General features: G+C 41.2%; 1 protein-coding gene across 7 annotated transcripts in view; it reads right to left on the reverse strand.

Moving 5' to 3' along the window:
- Positions 1-19,829, reverse strand: part of LOC138060855 (semaphorin-4D-like) — an 89,518-nt gene that overhangs the window by 41,094 nt on the left and 28,595 nt on the right. For 3 of the 7 annotated variants that reach the window (XM_068924414.1, XM_068924418.1, XM_068924413.1), the window contains exon 2: positions 1,863-1,958. The exons of the other annotated variants lie outside the window; for them this stretch is intronic. The gene's annotated coding sequence lies outside the window, so the exon portion shown is untranslated. The remainder of the gene's footprint in view (positions 1-1,862; positions 1,959-19,829) is intronic. 7 annotated transcript variants of the gene reach the window in all.

Raw genomic sequence — 19,829 nt, forward strand, 5'->3', positions numbered from 1 at the left:
GCAAGAGTACATAACATCAAATGAAAACACTATCTGAATATTAAAGCTTAGGTAGGTCATCTTATTTATGAACAGACGAACTACAAACTTCTCACATTTGGGCTCTTCCTTTCAGTAAACTGTTGATCATAGCCTTTTAGAAGTCTAAGAAAAAAAATTTAAGTTGAAAAACATTGATCTTGAAATTTCCTAGAGGATGGGCAGACCCCAGCATAGAGAATTGAGGTCTACTACAGATCAACTTGCTATTGTTAAGTAGCTTTTGCAGATCTCTTACAAGTCATCCATGGTACCCAGGGGTATATAAGACCACAAGCTCAACACCACTGTTCCAGATTAACAATCATTTATTAGCTGTTTTGCTACTCGTCTTCTACAGTTAAATAAAGACTACCACTTTTAGTTATTTTCATCACGATTTTTGTTCCACACCCGACTGTTTGTTGATGTTCCTTGCTTATTAAGATAAGATAGATTTTAAATAGCAAGCTTCATTTAAGCTCCCTTGTTCTTAAAGGCTGTGGACGTACTTCTATCACACAAGGATGCTTACCAACCTTAACAACAGATTCATCTTGCAGTAACACAAAAAGAAACTGCATTACAGCTTGCGTGCTATAGTCTAAGAAGTCTATTGCCAAGGTCGGCCAATTCTGCGTACCTCCAGGCACAACACAGTCTGCTCCTTACTGACCCTAAGACTTGAATTATTCCCTGTGATGAAGCCCAAAACAAACAGTTAATCCTCCAGAAGAGACAGAGGTATCAAGTATCTACACTCAAACAGCTTCTCCGTCTTTCTTATACAGGGGTATCGCACATTTTCCTGTTAATTCTTTTGAGCAATGGCACTTTAAAACTATCAAAACATGTTAACATTTTTTAAATACTGACATGCTTTGAAAGACTGGTGGCACATCTGATGCTTAAGTGACAGCCAGCGGTCATGCAATTGCACTGCTGCTTACCCGCCTCTCCCCACCCCAGAACCTCTAGCAAAGCACTGTCACTCTGCAGGTTGTCTCTGATGATATGAGCTGACATCACTCTTCAGCAGGAATAAATTCCTTGAGTACACATTTTTTGTTAGCCTGAAGTGAGGACTTCAACTGTTAACACTTACAAGAATTGTTTTAAATTAAACTTCAGCAAAATAATGTTATGTAGCAGAAGAAAGCTAACCCATTTGGTTTATTTTACTGCTGCTTTAAAACACATGAGAAGTTTCATCTTGTTGATGTATTTTCATCACACCACTACTGATACACAGGTAACCAAAGCTCTCCTATTTGCGAATGCCTCTCGGGATGTGGAGACAGGTTGTTCCACTATCCCTACTACAGGACTTGTTTGCAGGATCTCCTATGGGAGTCCCCACTGTCTTATATCAGTGAGGTTTCATAGCACACTTCCATAGGAAAGCCAGGGCATTTCTGAGAACACACGTCCCAAATACGGTGGGCTGGCTAACAACTTACCAGACCTCTCTGTGCGTCACAGGTCATTTCATCCAAGGCCCAGAATTTCTCAAAGGCATTTCTTTCCTCATGTTTTAGGTACATTTCCAGCTCTCAGAGACATATATTAGGATTAACTTTCCCTGATAAACGTCAGTGCAGCTGTCAATTCCACCCCAGGAGAAGGTGCAAACCCACTTAGCCTCCGAAGGACAAAACAACCGCAAAATCCGGAGAAGTCTACCATGCCTGTGGAAACAGCCACTCAGAGAGCACCGTCAGTTCTTGTGGTGTGCAATGGCTCCTGGCAAAAGCCAGGCTCTGGAAGCCAGGGGAAGTTTGATGATGAAAGCAAGAAAATTGTTGTGTTAATAGAACACAAGAGCAACCAAAAACTTTACATACCGGGAAGGCTTAAAGGCTTGAGCAGCTCCAGGAGAAAGGTGGCGAGTGCACTGCCTATTGAGAACCACAGCACTGTAATAAGGATATTCCTGTCACCTGTAAAAATTAGAATTTGTACCTTTCAGTGAAAGGGAAAAAAGATACCTAGAGCTATCAAAAACTACAGAGTTTGCCCCACTTTTAGCTTAGAATACCTCAATACTTACGTAACTTGCCAAATCATTTTCAGACATCCAAAGTCATTTCTAACATAAGCCATTCCAAAGTCTAAACACTGTATCCTACAAGACTCCAGAAAACCTGAGTATCTATTACAGATACAGTAACTGGTTCTCCCATACAACTGGAAATAAAATCTCAGATAGTAAGTTTGCAAAACAGAAAAACCATTCTATTTAATACTCTTTCTGGCCCTTTAACAGGCTTGCTCTCCATTATAAAGAAACAGGTACAACCTACTAAGTTCTCTCAAATACCCACTGCCTCCCTCCAAGCCTTCGTGAGCTGTCTCATGCTGACAGTCGCTCCTCAACCACCACAGAGCTCTTTCAGCTGCACAGAAAAACTCACGCCTGCTACAGGGCTTTGACGCTGTATTCCCAATATTTACTAACAAGGTTAGAAAACACTGCCCGTGTAGAGATTATAGTCTTATGCATATGAATACAGGGAGGTTGCAAAGACCGCTCGTTTTCACAGCCTCATTGTACTTGGCCTTGAACAGCTTACATCCAGAAACGAAGCCGAATAGCACTGTGCCATGTATAAAAATATCACCGTAGCAGCAAGATCAAATTCTGTCACCGCTTTACAGGAGTGGATATCATTTACTTTCTTCTCAATTAAATCTGTATAATATCCATTACTAACAGGAGCAGCTAAAGTGACAGGCTATCTGCTCCCCAAGCGGCTGCGGCCGAAACGGAGCCGACAGCCCTGTGCACCACCGTAAATAAACACTTCTCTGCGCATTGCTGATAAATGAGACGCAGGTGCAAGCGAGGGCACCGCTCCATCCCTTCCCCTCACTCCCACACTGCCAGATGCTGCCCGATGCCAGGTGAGCGACTCACTCTCACCACTACGCAGGGTCCTGTTTCATAATTTTGACGCGCGGATGAGTGATAAATTTTACAGCTGACAAGTAACAAGAATTACTCTCGCCCCGCCAGCTAACCACAGGCTATTCTGGGCCACCCGCGGCCATCAGCAGACAAAGATGCACAACTTTAAAGAATAAAAAAAAAAAAAAAAGAGGTTTAAAAAAAAAAAAGCAAACACTGAAAGATCATACGACCTTTTGGACCACCCTCACTGCCTGGGTAAACGCAAGACAAAGACACACCAAAAAACTAGGGTTGGAGCATCTTTCTCAGGAGTGCCTTACAAAATAAAAAAGTCCTCAAATTCAAAGCTATTTCCCCAAATACCTTTACAATTAAGATTGCAATATCTTAAAATGACCCACCAAGGCAGACGAAGCAAACACTTCAAAGCGTTACTGCAACTGCCCAAACAAAACGACCAGAACACAAACCTTGTTTCAAGAATGAAAAAGCTCTTTAGAGCTCGAGGGTGCAGCAGAAGAACATTGGGCTGCTTCTTCTATCAGCTTGCTGAATTTATACAGAGAACACAGAATAAATATGCTTAGAGAGCTTATGCATACATCATTTTTAAACCTCGTTTTGTATAATGTAAGCTGTTCATAATCCTAAAGATGAAATTCTACTAGTTATACCCTGGAGACCACAGAAGATGGATCACCAGCAGAGGGAGGATAAGGCAAATTTACAGGCCTGTGAGTCAGGTACTGGTCAACTCTTGCAGTTTAGACAGCATCTAGGGCACAGAGCACAGATGTCAGTCCAGACTCTCGACCTGTGCAGTGACTGCTGCCCTTCTACTGAGATTTGAGGTAGCTGATGTAAAACTACCGCCATTTTCTGCCTAGACGGTAACTAACTCCTTGCTGATGAGCAGGACTTGCATGGGGAGAAAAAGTGCTGGGAGGAAGGAAGGAAAAGAACGTATGTGCAGCCTGGGTTCACGGTATCCCCACTGCTCCTTTGGTGGGGGCGATCCACAAGCTCTACCAACACCACTCTTCTTCAATTCCTTCCCATGAAGACAAAGGCCATCACTGCCATCCTCAAGTTCCCTTATAAAAGATCAAATTCCTGCATCCTACAGACAGTGCCACTTAATTTATTCAAAGCAAAGCATGAATTAAGAGTTCAGAGCTTTTCTTCACTAACATGAGGTCTAAAAACTAAGTCTACTATCTAGTACCAAAACCAAGGAATCCACAGTGTCACAAAACGCAGTGCAGCTCCATGCTGCTGCCAAGGAAGAGGTCCTGCTTTGCTCCCAACATGGGGCAGGACGGAGGGATCTCGTGGCTGCGGGAGCAATCACCTCTGCAAGCTCATTCAGTGGAAAACTATTCCAGGGAAACACAAAGACAGCAAATAAACTTTGATTCAGGACATCCTACAGTCACCTTAGCATTAAGATCTACTTCAAGGGCAGAAGCAGCAGCAGCACAGGAGATAGGGGAAGGGAGGAACAGGACAAAACGGGGCAATCACAGTCACCGAATTAGGCGCAAGGAGAAGCCATAACTTTGGCTACATCCTTGAGGGCCTGGCCTAACTCCCACCTCACTCCAGGGCCCCTTTCTGCTGCAGCACAAACAGCCACATGAAGCTGCTCGTACGTTTTATGAGCTTTTATGGTGACGAGGGGGCACTGAATTGCAGGACTCTACATAAAAGAGTACCGGTCTGTTTTTCCTTGCACTAGGTTAAGAAAGCTCTAAATATAAAGCTGACTAACTCCAAATGAGGATTCATTTATACTCCGATCTGAGTGGAAATTTTATCTTTTTAATATACAGGCCAGACAATGTTACAAATTAGGTCCAAAGAAGTTCCTAATCTACCCAGGACAGAAAAGCACCATCAGCACTAGCAAAAGATGTTTTCAGATGTACTGTTTGGTTCAAACCAGTGCTGACTGGACACAAGAAGTGCCTGACTTGTGGTATGTGTGCAAACAGCTCTTCCTTTTTTCCCTTGTCTTTTACTTTTAAAAGTTTTGTATTTGGCAAAAGCTAAAAAGAGCAAGTGCAAGAGTTAACTATTTCCACTGGTTTAAACAATCAAAAAGAAACCCCAGTTTGCATGTGGTATTCCCATGAATATTCTGCATTCATGGGAAACAGGCAGAGTCAGAATAAGCAGAGCGAATTTATTTAATGATAACCACATTAAGCTGTTCATCTCTGTGGCAGAACGCCCCAGACTTTATAGCTAACATTTCACTATGTGAATGGGTAGAAACATTTGCTCACATAAGCTGGTTAAATGTGATTCAGCCCAGATGTCCGAGTGGCTTAACAGTCTTTGTTATGAGATGTTTGCAAAACATCAAAAAAGAATAACAGACACAAATACATGACAAAGTTCCTGTCCAGTGGACGTGCAGGGACTGGAGTCGAACAAGACTATTTTTGGTAACACATATCGCTAAAATCCCTTTATGTGCTACGGAACAGTAGTTGTGCAATGTTCAGTTCTTCTTCAAAGGCAAGGTAAAAAGCATACAATTTAGGCCCTAAAGGGAGCTGCTCACCGGGCTCCTCTCTCTCTCTCTCTCTCTCTCTCCCCTTAGCCAGCACTGCCGCTCCTATCAGGAACAAGGAGATGGAGTAGAGAAATGAGCCATGAAAAATACTGCCAAACCAATCCAATGTGTGTGGAAAAACACCAGATACGCCATTAAGTTCGAGGAGGGGAGGAGGGCTTCCACCTAAAGCCTTGAGACAGTCCCTCCAACTTGATAAAGTTGCACCAGGACAACCGATAAAGTTGTCAGAGATATCGGCAGGCACTAGTTAACCAGGGCCAGAATTATATTTACAGTAGGTCCATTCCCCCAATTCTACTGAAATACTAATACCGTCCAGCTCCTCTCAGTATCACATTGTTCCAGTGAACACACGCAACAGAAAATATTTTTAAAGTATGCATTATAGACATAAAATTTATCAGAAGAAGCTGGGGTAAAGGAATGGAGGGAAAACCTCAGGACAAGGCCAGTAACACACCAGTAACTCATCCTTCAAAACACAAGGTCATTTTCTTCTGTCCTCGTGGAACGTATTGATTCTAATTAGGCACAAAGTTTCCTGCAGCAACAGTAGTTAATGTTATGTCTGGTTCAAACCCCTTTCTGGAATGCAGGCATACATTACAGATTTACCCTTAAAAAGCAACTGGGGGAAAAATATGGATTTGCTCTATTCTACAAATACATATTTCTGCACGTATACGTGTGCATACTTCTGCAAACAGATCCGCAACTATTGTCATAAATAAATCTTCCCTTACACATCATGATCTCTAACAGCAATTCCCTCTCAATGTCACTGGCCCAGATGACCTGCTGGAAGCACTTTAACCAACAACAGAATTGAAACCAGCCACGTAGCTTAACTAGAGCCCAAATCTTCTCCAGGAGAGAAGCATATACCAACAGCAAAGGCTCGGCACAGTTCAGACCTACCAGCGGCTCCAGCCCTCTCCTACTGCTAAGATGGGCTGATACCTAATTTGTGACGCCAAAGTATTTCACAGTCAGAAGAATCAATAAGCAATACCAAGAAACTCTACCACTATAGCAGGAAACTTGCTTTCCTGCTACTAGGTCTATTGCCTCCAAACGTAATAACATACATACACACACACATGCACATATACACACACACACACACACCCCTCCTAAACTAAAAGTAAAGGAAGCACACAACCCTGGAAGGACTTAACAGGTAGAAACACTTTTCCACATCACTAACAACCTCCCATCTGCCAACACAGAATCCAGCTCAAAACTGCCCTCTTTACAACCCAACACTCAGTGCTGTTTTCAGCAGGCCTATTCAGCCTAAAAAAAGATAAGGTAACTTGTGAGTATTCGTCTGAACCAAACCTGAGTTTTGGTTTTTAACTTCCAAAGGGGGCGGGGCAGAGGAAATTGAATGTACAATACCTGGTTAAAGCTTAGATCCAAGCAAAGCATAAAAATGCTCACAATATTGATGCCTAACGTGATTGACCACACAAGAACACTGAACTTCTGAGCAACCAAACTCATTAAAATTCTTCTTCTACTAGATGTCTTTATGTGAATCTGGAGGAGCATTACAGACGACGAAAACCATCTTGTGGATATCACTACTCTTCTTCGCAAGTCATTTATAACTACATTGAGCTATAAATATAGCTTTCCTTAGTGTTCTCCAGAAAAAGCAAGAAAAAAAACCCACAAATTTTTCTGGCAAAGAACAGAACTATAGGAACTGTTCAGGGTTGAGGAGCAAAAAATAAAGCCACTATCAGAGTTCATTCCTCCCCCCCTTCTCAAGATTTACAACATGTACAGGAAGTGCGATGATGAAATAATCAGTCTTTTGTCCCCATGTGTACCTTCAGCTTACAGAACAGGGGCTCTACTCTTCTCCACCTCACATTTTTTGAGGTGGAACTGGACTAATTGTTTTATATAAAATGGTTATATAAATACTCTTGTTATCTGCCACACACTATGTGTAAAAATAGCGCGCTCTGGCCAATTTTCTTCCAAAAGCAGCCACCGCTCTCCTCGTTCCTAAAGAGAAGTTAACGAAGCCATCTGCTCGCTGTTCAGCGTATACTAAAAACATCCTGTATTCTTACTGTTCTCTTTTACAAGTCAAACCCTGGCTAGCATCCCAAAGCTACAATCTTTGCATACAGCAAAGCAAAAACCAGAAGGAAACACAACCGCAAATTTTGTGCTTATACATATGTGAAAATACTTCAATATCTTTGTGTGTATATATAGAGAGATATATATATACACACACACACACACACATCTATCTCAATCATCGACCATATTTTTGGCAACTTTCATGTTTTAAAGAAATGAGATAATAAATTGCAATGTGCACGTAAAATTAGATCTTACGTTTCTTTAAGTAGTACTTAAGTATGTTATTTGGTATTTACTAAGCATGTTGATTCAAGGAAGCTATTTAACTGACCCCCAATTTAAAGATACCTCAGTGCTTTAGCGTCACATAAGCTTAATGAAGAAGTCAAGAACGTATATTTAGTTCTCCCTCCCCCCCCCCCCAAAAAAAAACCCAAAACAACAACAACAACAACAACACTACCCAACCCATCTGTAAAATACCAACCAGGAGATGCAAATTTAAAACAACGGTTGTATGGACTATCCTAAAGGGCTACCGCATGACACAATTGGCTTATACCTCGGGTGGCCAACTTCAGCTGTTAGGGCACGGCCTGTCCTTTGTGGACGAAAGGGAGAGAAGGCTGCGAGAAGGGCATCCAGGTAAGAATGAACCCTGCGCTCAAGCTGCTCTCCTAAACAAAGCTGTTCCTTGTCCAGAGCAGGCTTACGTTACATATATTGACTTTAACACTTCCATACTTCTGGGTAGATCTCTCTAATATATTTTCTATTAGCATCCCTATGGCAGCCAACTGAAAACACAATTATCACGGAAACATACTGTACTACCGCACTAGGTCCACCTGGTAGTATTAATGAGTATAAAGGTGTTTTCCCAACTGAAAAATACACCCTTTTTTAAAAGCGTAAAATTCACACACGCAATGCAAGTGAAAATTGTATTTCTAAGAAAACTCTTTAATTCCCGAGTTACGTGTAGGGCTGCAGATTTTCTAGAGAGAGAAAACACGTTCATGACAGTACGTAACATAACGGAGCCTTCAATTTTGCCTGGTGCTTCCAAATCACTTCCCAATACAATTTAACCATTGTGTATAGCTACAAACAACACAACATCACCAAAACAAACAAACAAACAACAATACATCCCCCAAAATGACAAGAGGTATAATGGGGAGGGGGGGGTGGGGCAGAATTTCGTTTGTAGGGCAGCAGGCTCTTAAGACACCAACCAAAAGTCCAAGCCTGAATATACCATGCCTGTTTTCGGTTTTGTTGCTTTTCAGCGCAGGATTTTGAGAGACAAGAAGGGGAGAAAAATCCCCACTCCAAACTGCTTACTGTACGAGTCACTAAGACAATCTTATTCAAAATTTCACTAATAAGCAGCAGCACAGGTTAGTTACAGCAGTAGCACAGGATAGGCAGAATCAAGAGTAAAGCTGCTCTTAAGAATCCAGCAAGATAGAAGTGGGAGTGTGAACAGTTACTCTGCCTTTGCAGCATTAAAGCACAAAACCCCAGTTTTTGGGCTCACACTTAAACGTTCTGTCAAACAGCTTTTCTTTACAAAGCCAAGCTGCTTTCAACATTAAAAAAAAAAAAAAGACCAAAAGAAAAACCACACACAGAAAGTTATCTCAATCCACATTATTTCTCTCAGTGCTCTCCATAATAACAACCAGTCCTTGTTTTGTATTCACAGAAAAGAGTGCATTCCAAATTTGGCCTTTTTGCATTCACAGAGCAACAAAAGCGAGGCTCTCGTTTCTGGATTTTGTAGCACGGAAGCAGAGGCAGATATGACACTGCAGTGGTTTAAGACATCATTTTATATCCACTGCCAGGACTCTCCAAAAGCAAGCGTGCTGCGACAGCGATGGGTGCAACCACCCCATCTGAAAGAGCGTCTGGCTCTCAGAGAAAGGTCCCAAACTAGGCCAAGGCTACCAACTGCGCCTTATTAACCTAAAGTTTAACTTTCGTGAGAAGTCAGTTCTCCAGTTGCAAAGGGTGCCATTTCCACATTCTGCTGATCTTAAAAGCCCAAAACAGGAGGTTCATGAAAACTAAAGCAGGAGACGCCAATAGGGTGCCGCTGGTGTTGAAGATGCACAGCATTCCCTATCCGGGGAAGCAAAGCATCATATCATTCAGAGGAAAATGCTGTAAGCAGGATATTCGTTACACCTGCTGCTTTACAACACACACACCCCTCTCTTCCTCCACACTGGCTTCCACTATTAATATGGCAAAAAGAAACATTGCTTTCCCCCCAACACCACCTCTTTAAACCAGGATTACAGCACAGACGCATACTGCTACTTGTCCTAACACTTCTGAGGCCTGAGACAATTTGGAAAGCATCATGCTGGGTTATGTAAGAGCAAGTTAAGCAAAGCCAGTTTTCCAGGCTAGAATCACATCTGTGTATGCAATATATTTTTTTTTTCCCTTATTGTCTCATGTCTGACCAGTATTATCAAGGATTAAAGAGGTCATAAATTAAAAAGCAACCGTCTGAAGTTTGTTCAGCAAGGAAAATCCCAAAGCTCACCCATCTGGAGTGTGGAGGGCAGGGGAGGAAGAGAATCTGAACAAATATTAGGAGAACACTAATGAAGATAGAGAGATTCATAAAGAGCAGAAATGAACTCCCCACCTCCACAAGCCAGGACCAAACCTAATTGCCAAAAGGATCAGAAGAACAGGACCAAGTAGACAAGCAGAAAAATTCATACAACCCCTGGGCTGATACTGCCTGGAATGGACTTCAGCAGCAGAAACCATGCCAAGAAACCCATATGCCAATATATGAGATGCAAAATGCTGTGTGTGCACAGTTGTTTGCCCTTGCTCTTAAAGATAAATGAAAGCACTAAATTTAAAGTTTATGCTGAGTCAAGAAACTCATCCAGCTGAAAACCAAGCAGTTTGCTTGTTTGGGGAAAAAGGGGGATATGACAGGTTACACCTCTTTCAGCCAGATCAACCTCTGAACCTAACTCACTGTACAGCCAACAAAGTTTTAATGCTAGCACAAGGGAGTAGGTAAGAATTCATTTAACTGTAGGGTTTCAAGAAAAAGTAGAGTCTCAAGAAAAAGTATGTTCTTTCTGTACAATCCACTGTGCAGAAGAACTGCAGCTCTAGGAAACGTTAACGATTTGACTGAAATGCTGTCAGTCAGAGAAAACACATTAGAGGTCCCCAGACCAGTTGTTGCCATGGAACAAAGCATCTGTAGTTATTCAATGTGTTCCTCGCATGTCAGGGTTTCTACTGATCCACCTGCCTCCTTAATTTGCACTTGCGTGAGGCTATCTTTTGGTTTTCTGCTATGTCATTTTCCTCCAGTACTTGCACCAGAGATTTGCAAGAATCCTGAAGGGAGCCTCTTCAGTTTACCGCACACAAGGTGTTAATCATTTCCTAGAGATTGCTTGCTAAGCAAGTGAGGAAGCACAGCCAAACACTATCTCATTTTATTTGAACTCTATTTAAACTTGTATTTAAGTTCCAGTGTACTGAAGGTGAGAAGTATTTAGAAAGGCTGGAAAACACAGGCTCCAAGAGCCATGCGTTGATACTAGAGGGCTGAATAAATATGACTGCAAATGCATGAACTGTGCTTCCATGACATGGAGCAAATAAGTAAGAACATGCCTGAAAAACAGCAGTGCCAAGTATGCAGTCACCTGACTGAAATGCATTCAACCACATGCAGCTAAGGACTTCTGATCTACAGCAGTGTATCAACACTTTGCAAAGCCAGTAACAGATGTGCTAAAAAGCAGAAAATCTGGAGTTTAGAACAGCAAGACTTGCACAGATTACCCTACCTTCGCTCTCTTCCCATCCTCGATCTTGTTTCAGTCCCGCAAGTGGATAAACAACGCAGATTTCAGCTGCTTGCCTCTGCCGAAACGTATGGGGATGCCCAGTCTTCGTTAAACGATTCCCACCCCCAGGCTCAACATGAGCTTCTCACAAAGGATTACAAAATCCCTGAAAGGCAGCTCTCTTGCAGCCCTCTTCATGCATGACGCGGAAAGGGCCACGCTGCTTTACAACAGACACAACAGAACTCAAAAAGGGCCACTGAGGAGAAAGAGAGAAGGACAGGTCAGGTTAGCAGAAGCCTACTTACTCACTTTTATTTTCTTCCAACTTCATTGACTTCGTAAGTGCTAACAGCCTCTTGAATACTGTAAGATGGAGGAGATAAGCCCCAGAACCACAAGCTCAGCAAGCACAACTTCTGCGACAAGTTGCTTTCGCTACTTGGATATCTCAAGAAAAGCATACACTCAACACCGTTTGAGTATTTTAACTTACTTGCTGCATGCTGAGGACTGAGATCATACCATAAAGGGCTGTTTACAACGACAAAACAATTGGGGTGGCACATACACACGCTATCTCCATTACAGTAACACACTGGAAGCTAAGCCTGTTACTCAAAGAGGAGCTGCAGAGCAGCTAAATCCTAATTCACTACTACTGGCATGAGTCAAAACCCTCTAACAGCAGATTTCTGCAGCTGCAATTCATACACTAGCCTGAAAGGTTTGTAATGGCAAAGAATGAAATCTTCCTATAAGTTAGTGTATCACAGAGCAGTGAGCCTGTAACACATTAACTCAAATTAACTGTAGTGATGGACTCTTTGTTAATTAAAACTGACACTTCTTTGCCCGTCGGGCAAAAGCACATTCAAGAACAATCACATAATAAAACTACTGTTAGGCTTTTCTCTACGTATACAACTGCAAAACAAAACATGATGGTTGCACAGTCAGCAAGGACGTAAGCCTCTGCAGGTAGCAAGAGCTTCCCAGGAATAAGCGTTACCAGCAAAAGACGTCGTGCTGAAAGAAGTAGTAAAAACTCTTGGGGGGGGGAGGGGGAAGGGGGAACAGCTAAAATCTTTCTATTGTAATTATTCACTGAGCAGCAACCTTCCATAAACCGTGCCAGTCATTTTAAGTTGAACATAATACCACTTAGCCATTGTCTTTAGCAGAAAAGTTGGCACAAAATGCCTCCCCCAAGGACATTTTTTTCTCCTTTCCTCCTCCCAAGTTGTCACCTTCGGTGCTCCTTTGCAAGTTTTCAAACATATGAATAAAATGAGATATTTTGATCTTTAAATATGATATTTATGAGACAAACATCTCATAAATGAGATGGTTATTTCTTCCAAAACCTTTATGGCATTTTTTACTAAAAAATAAACATAACAACATGTTGCAAAGCACCTTCCAGAATGAGAAGCCTTGCAAAAAGGAATTTCAGGGGGATTTTGAACTTGTGGTGGTGTTTCATGTATTTTTATAACACACACATATATATATTTAAAAACAAAATCTATTCACAATCACAGTTACATTATGTCCAAACTAGGTGTTTTATTAGCCACCCTGACTACAAATAACAATCACATGTGGCATAACACAAAGTCCAATCCAAAAGGGCAAAATAAATACCTTCCATCCTCATTTTTCTAAAAAGAGCAAAGAAAAAGAAGTAATCTCCAAAGCTACCAAGACAATCAAAGAAAGAAACCCCCGAAGCAAAAGAAATAACAGGGTAAGATTTAAAAAAATGCCTCTAATAGTAGTGATTTATTCTATTCAGCCTGTTACTGTCAGGTTATGCAACGAGTCCAGGTGACTCAGGAATTCATGTAGGGAGAAAATGCTTTTCAATTAGCAATATGGATTTAGGCTGGCTGATGTCAAGTGTCTGTAAGTGATAATCTCAAGAAAATGACAGATGATGTATTTAAATAACAGCAGCCTTAGGTTTAAGAAGGAGCACCTTCAAAATAAGCCAAAAGGAAGTAGAAGAATAGATGTAAGCTATAATTCTCCCAACTACCAGCTAAACTCATTTATGTGTGTATGAATATATATATATAAAAAAAAATAAAATCATACATACACACACACACACACAGTCAAAAGTCTCTGCTTTTAAAGTAGACTACAGATGAAATGGTGTATAAAGCTGAAGCACAGAGGTAGGTAACACAACAGCTATGAATTAGAGGGGGGAAAAAAACCACATAAGCAAAGAAACAAAACCACAAAAAACTTGCAACATATGTACGGCTCTTAAAGAAAGGAGGGTATAGATGAAAGCACATGCAGCTACAAAGCCCAAAGCAGACACTGGAAATCGGTTTGCCCTCCTGGAAACCAGAGGCTGTTGAACTTCTGCACAAATCAGTTGAAGTGGAAATCTCTTCTTAGAAAAGGCAACAACCCCCAACTTGCAGCTTGCTGCAGCTGTAGAAGCCATCATCAATTTTGTGTTAAAAATGGTGTGCTTTATCACTGGTCTGAAATCGCCTGCTTTCAGCTTCCAAATAACGGAGTCTTAAGCACTCTGAAGAGTCAGCTACGTTTTTCCTCCCCCAAATTCATTTATCAATTCATACACATTGCCTTTTCTTTGATATGTTACATAGGTAAAGCTTCTCAAAATTTTCCTCCACTCTAAGCATGTTTTCTAGTACTTAACAACCCTCCAAGACTCAGCTAATACCCAGTACATGTCCACATGCAAACAAACTGATGGAAGAAGCCAAAAATCAAACTTCATTCTGAGCTCAGGTAATCTGACTTGCATTACAATCACCACAATTTAGAAAAAGGACCTATAGTCTGCCATGGCTCAGCTATTGCAAAGCCTTTAACTCGAGCCCTTTGCACCGGCTTGCAAGTCTTGCTTATGAGACATTCAGACAACAGCTGTCCAAGATCTCATCTCCCCAACTGAAGCGGGTTCAGAGCCAAAACTCAGGACCAGTACCTCTGCAGAAGCCCCAGCACAAGTCACCCCACAGCGAGCACCTGGGCAGGAACAAGGAGGATATCTCCCCTGCATGCTACCCCAGCCCCAAACTGCACCATCAGCTTTTTAGGAGCCCACCAGCCCTACAGATAACATTTACGATGGGGTGACATGTCCTGCGCAGACCTGAGAGCCCTCAGCACTGTGCTGCTCCCATGTCAAGCCAATTTAGCCCGCTCCACAAGTACTGCAAGGAAGGAAAAGTCTCCAGTGGTTACCAGCAAGCGTTTACTCTCCTTCATTCACAAGACACAGATACTCTTTGTTTATAACACTAGGGGTATAGCTAAGGCTTTCTCTCTTTTTTTTTTTTCTTTTTTTTTTTCTTTTTTAAAACTGCTTTCAGCTGTTGTTTCAGCACACCAAGAGCTTTCGAAGTGATGCAAGTTCAGCCAAATCAGCACAAAAAAAGAGTGCTCCTGGAGTGTGAAGTAAAAATATATATTTTTATATATATAAAAATATACATATATACACACACACATATACATATTCTGTGTGTGTATATACGTATACACACACACACACACTTTCGAACACCTCTGCATCCTGTTTCTGACCTGGATGCACCACTTTATGCGGGAAAAAGGACTGAGACTAAAGAAGCAGAAATCCTTCCATCAAGTGCAGACATGGGATCAACTACTGAGACAATTAACAACAGATTTTTCCAGTGACACAACTTGGACCAGCATGCAATGCCTGGCACAGTCTCTGACAGTTGTTTCTGAACCATCCTATGAATACACGTATTCCTCCAGAAGATTGAGTCCCATTTTCCTATTGTTAAAAAATGAACAAAACCCCCTTCATCCTCTCATTCCCTTCAGCTAAAACACACATAAGTTTCAGAAAGGAAAACAAGAAAGTGGGATTGTTAAAGTTAAAGCTTTCACTTATTGCCTTCTTTCCCTTTCAGTCGTTAAAAGTGAGCAGAGTTCCTGCCTTCGCTTGCTAAAAATCACTTGGATTAATAATAATCTGAATAAACCTTCTCCAGGCAGCGAGAAACCTGACATCTTCCTCTCAGGGGAACTGCAAAATCTGAACTACTTGAACAAGAGTAAATTAAAATATCAGGAGAGATACAGCCAAGCTGGAAGACGATGGGATGGAGCAGCACCGAAGGGGCTGGGGTCTCACCATTTGGTACTGGCCGAGGCAGCGCGTGCCCCCAGTCACAGCTCCATGTCCCCAGACCCGACCACAGCTGGGCCAGCCCTGGCCCCGTCAGACACAAGAGCCTTGTTCACTGCTGGAAAGGAAGAGAGACAGCGACGCCAACGAGGTGAGAAAGAGAAAGAGCATTTTGTTTTCAACCAGTTGCCTTACTGGTCTGATGGCTGTTTTTGTTCAGAATTGAAGATGTAAATAACGCGACTGCAGTTCAGTAGTTGAACGCGTCAGGAAAGCAGAGGCTTCACGATGGCAAAGGAATTTAAGGTTGTAGCTACCACACCTGTTCCAGAAGGCTCCTAAAGACGACAGGCAACCATACTTACACTAAAAACCCACTCCAGAACCCAAATGATTTCAGGGACGAGTTCAGCAGCACTAAAATGGAAATAGCAGAAATGAAAATATTATAAGTAAACCCAGTAAATAACAGGAGCACGCTGGAGTAGATGAACGGATCAGAGCTTGGAAATAATCTGTAACAGTCTGGACAAATAACAGAATACTCTTACATCACACAGAAGAAAACCTTAGATAATGTCACTGTTGGCTTAAAAGTGACAGAGAGCCTTAACTTTCACAATCAATCCTGTAATCACTTCATATCAAACATTAATTCTCTAGTAGGATATCTTACTTATTGACCTGCTTTTTGATGCCATCAAGTAAAGACAATGGATTTCAGTTTCCAGAGAGATACAAAACAGCAATCCCAAATTCTTCATCAGAATTAAAAAAGCAGATACCTAACAGAAGCTGTAGTAAGAAAGTAAGTTCCCCCTTATCCAGGCAGGCAGAAAACAAAATGCTTCATAAAAAGGTTTAGGTGTCTTCTCCCTCCCAATTGAACATTAGCCCGAATGAACACTATGCCAAGCAAACTATTCGTTTCTTTACTTCAGCTATTCATTACACAAGCCAAATGATATATAAATCATTTCCAATATCAGAGGGTGAGCGAAAAATTAAAGTTATACTTTTTAAACGTTTAGAGCCTGCCGGTGCCGCTTTTACTGATTAACAACTTCTTCCCAAAGTAACTGCACTGCAGTCAGCCTCTTGCAGATGGCCTGGAACTCAGAAGAGAGAAGAAGAGCAAGAGAGGGAGCAAGAAGACAGAAAACTCAACAAGCTAAGTGTTCATGGCAGAAAATATTATGATGTAAAACAGGTAAAATTCAAAAACGATTACAAACGTAGGCCATGACTGCACGGGTGCCAAAAGGAGCCAAGGTGGTATTACACCTTTCTTTATCATGAACCAGGAAGGGGGAGGGAAAGGAAAAAAAAAAAAAAAAAAAAGCACACACCCTCAAAACACCCAAAACATAAACCTGTTCTGATTTACCAGCAGGAAGTGTAACTGCTTCGTTCAACTCCAGCAGCTCTTAACAAAAGAAAGCATTTCAGAGAGACTACACACACCTAGGCTGTCCGCTACTGGGGACAGCGGCACAAGCACAGCACTATAAGAATAATACTCCTTTTCAAGGATTCAGCCCCCATAAAAGCTGTAGGCAGGGAAACACTGTACGTATCCACAGACGTCTGTAGAGAGACCATAAAGGCCGTTAAGGGTTAACCTTATTTCCACTGGATTTACTTTACTATGTCAGACTCCATGTACTTCTATATGGGAAAAAATGTACTTAAATATAGGAGAAAAAAAAAGTCAGGATCGAGAAGTTAAAAAAAAAAGTCACTGTCAGACACAAAAGGGTAAATAACTTCAAACCTAGTTTAGAGAAAAAATCAAATCCATGCTCTTCAAAAAAACCTCCCGATGATGCAGATTTGAAGAGCCTATCCCCATAACTAATTAATCCCTCCCTAATGGACTCTGCACTGCATTTCTGTTCAGTGAAGAGTTCAGATCAAAGCCCCTGTGATTCCTCAAAGCACTTCCCAGACCTGCTCAGCCTCCAGCTACCCGAGAGGACTATGTTCACCCCAGTCACCAGCTCCTGCAGCAGCGACACCCCGCGAGAACAAGAACGCTCAAGCCGGGAAAGCTCGCAAGCATGGGAAAAGCCATTTCCTTAGCAGCTAGTTCCAAGCTAAGGCACTCACTGCCAGTAAGAGCATCTGTGAAATTATTTTCTGAACCAAGCGTGAGATTAATTTCTTTCACATAACTTTCCCATAAACACTTTCTTCTCACCACAAACCTGCCAGTAACACTAGTCTACTGATTTTGCTGTACTTTATTTATTTATTTTTTTATTTTTTAAGAGTGCACAGGAGTTAGCTTATTTTTTAACTAGAGGTAGTTATGACAGTTCATTCCACAATAAATGAGCAAGTAATAGATAATTACATAAACATACAATACCTATTGAAAGCTTTATTAACCAAAAAAGACACGCTGCAGAGCACCACAAGCCTGCATTAAACTTCTTCAAAACGTGATCTTAGACAAATTTAAATGTTTAACATAGGGACACTTTGTGGTCCAGAGAGGCAGACACAGCAACACCGATCCCAGAATCCCTACAAAACAGCCACTGAAATTTCTCCCTCAAAAAGAGGAAAAGAAGGTCTAGTGCCATCAGACTTTACTGAAAAAAAACGAGGGTGACACATGAGCTTAGCAGCTATCATCTACCATTAATAATTCAAGGCATAGTACCAGACAGTACGCAAGGCATAGTACCAGACAGTTTTATTATTTTTAAAAGTCCTGTCTTAGTTCACTGTTAAACCACATGATTTATCTGAACCTTAAAAGGTATCTTATCCATGCTGAGCATATGAACTGATCAATTAATTTGACACAAGGGTCAACTCTCTTTTCCAAAGGCACACAAAGACTATGTATGGACGGCATTTACTAGCTCACATTTTACATCTCCAAGGTTTTGCCCAAGTTTTTCAGCCAGACTGACAGACAAACACTTTTTTCTTTTAACTAGTAATAAAACGGCCTGTTACCCAGTTCTAGCTTAGAAGAAACCCAGCCAAACTACCCTCTTCTCACCCACAAGCATTAACTGGAATGCTGTACCCCCTAAGAAAGAAAAGGTCTCTTGACAAAACAAGGGGAAAAAAACATTAAGGTCTGAAACATACACACAAAAACTTTGTTGTGAAAACACCTGATTCCTGGAGTAACTGTAAAGTAAGCTCTACATACTGCTTTGACAGGAAGAAGCCACAGCTCGCTTTTTTGTTCCCCAAAAGTCAAAAATATAAAGTTCAAATATGCAGGGTTTGTTTTTTTTTTTTAAACAAAGGAAATATGTAGTTTCATTTCTCTATATAAAAATACCTTTTGTTGCAGAGAAAGTCACATAACAGATCAGTCCTCACAAGTTCTAACATCTTTCCCCATCCCCAGACCTGCTCCCACGGATTAAGATACAATTTGAAATAAAATCAGACTAAAGAATACAGACCTGGCCAATTAAAAGTTAAAAAAAAAAAAAAGGTGCCAGATAGACACAGGTTCAACACGATTAGGCACATTTCATTCTCCAGGCACTCTTCAGCAAATAGATTCAAGACTCATCATGCCTGTAGCATCCTTTCCTCCAGGAAAAAGATCAGAGGAAGCTGTACACCACCCTGTCCAGAGGATGCAAACGTTTGATATGGAAAGGTTTACGTATGCCTAAAAATACAAACCTCAAACCAAGAAGTAAATTAAGAGCCCATCTTTAAACAGTTACGGTTTCTAATGTATTATTCTTATAATTATTCTGCTGTTCCAAAGCAAACATGCTCCAAATAAGACCACCTGCATGCTATACTTATGTAGTACGCACTTTTATAAAAAGCACATCCATGTACAGAAAGTTAACAAATTTTCAAACTCAGATTATAACTTTTGCTTTCAGCCTTCTTACCTAATAATTAGTGTAGCATTAAATCAACAGGCCCAACAAAGTTCATGTCGACTGTCACATAGGGACAGCTGAAGTTCTGTAACAAACCACTGCCCGTCTGCAAAGTCATTATCAAATGACAATTCCCCATTAAAATCAGCAACTTGCTCCACATAATTAAAATATAGCTTCAAAGTAGCATATTCAATTCTGCTACTTAAGCAACAGAACGTGAGCTATTAAACACCACTCACCAACAAATAACAAATACAAAAAAAAAAAATCCTCCAATTCATCAGTAGCAAAACGATCAATCAAATGAGCTATCAGAGTATTGGAAAAT

Source organism: Struthio camelus, chromosome W, assembly GCF_040807025.1.
Source record: "Struthio camelus isolate bStrCam1 chromosome W, bStrCam1.hap1, whole genome shotgun sequence".
NCBI classification, from domain to species: Eukaryota; Metazoa; Chordata; class Aves; order Struthioniformes; family Struthionidae; genus Struthio; species Struthio camelus.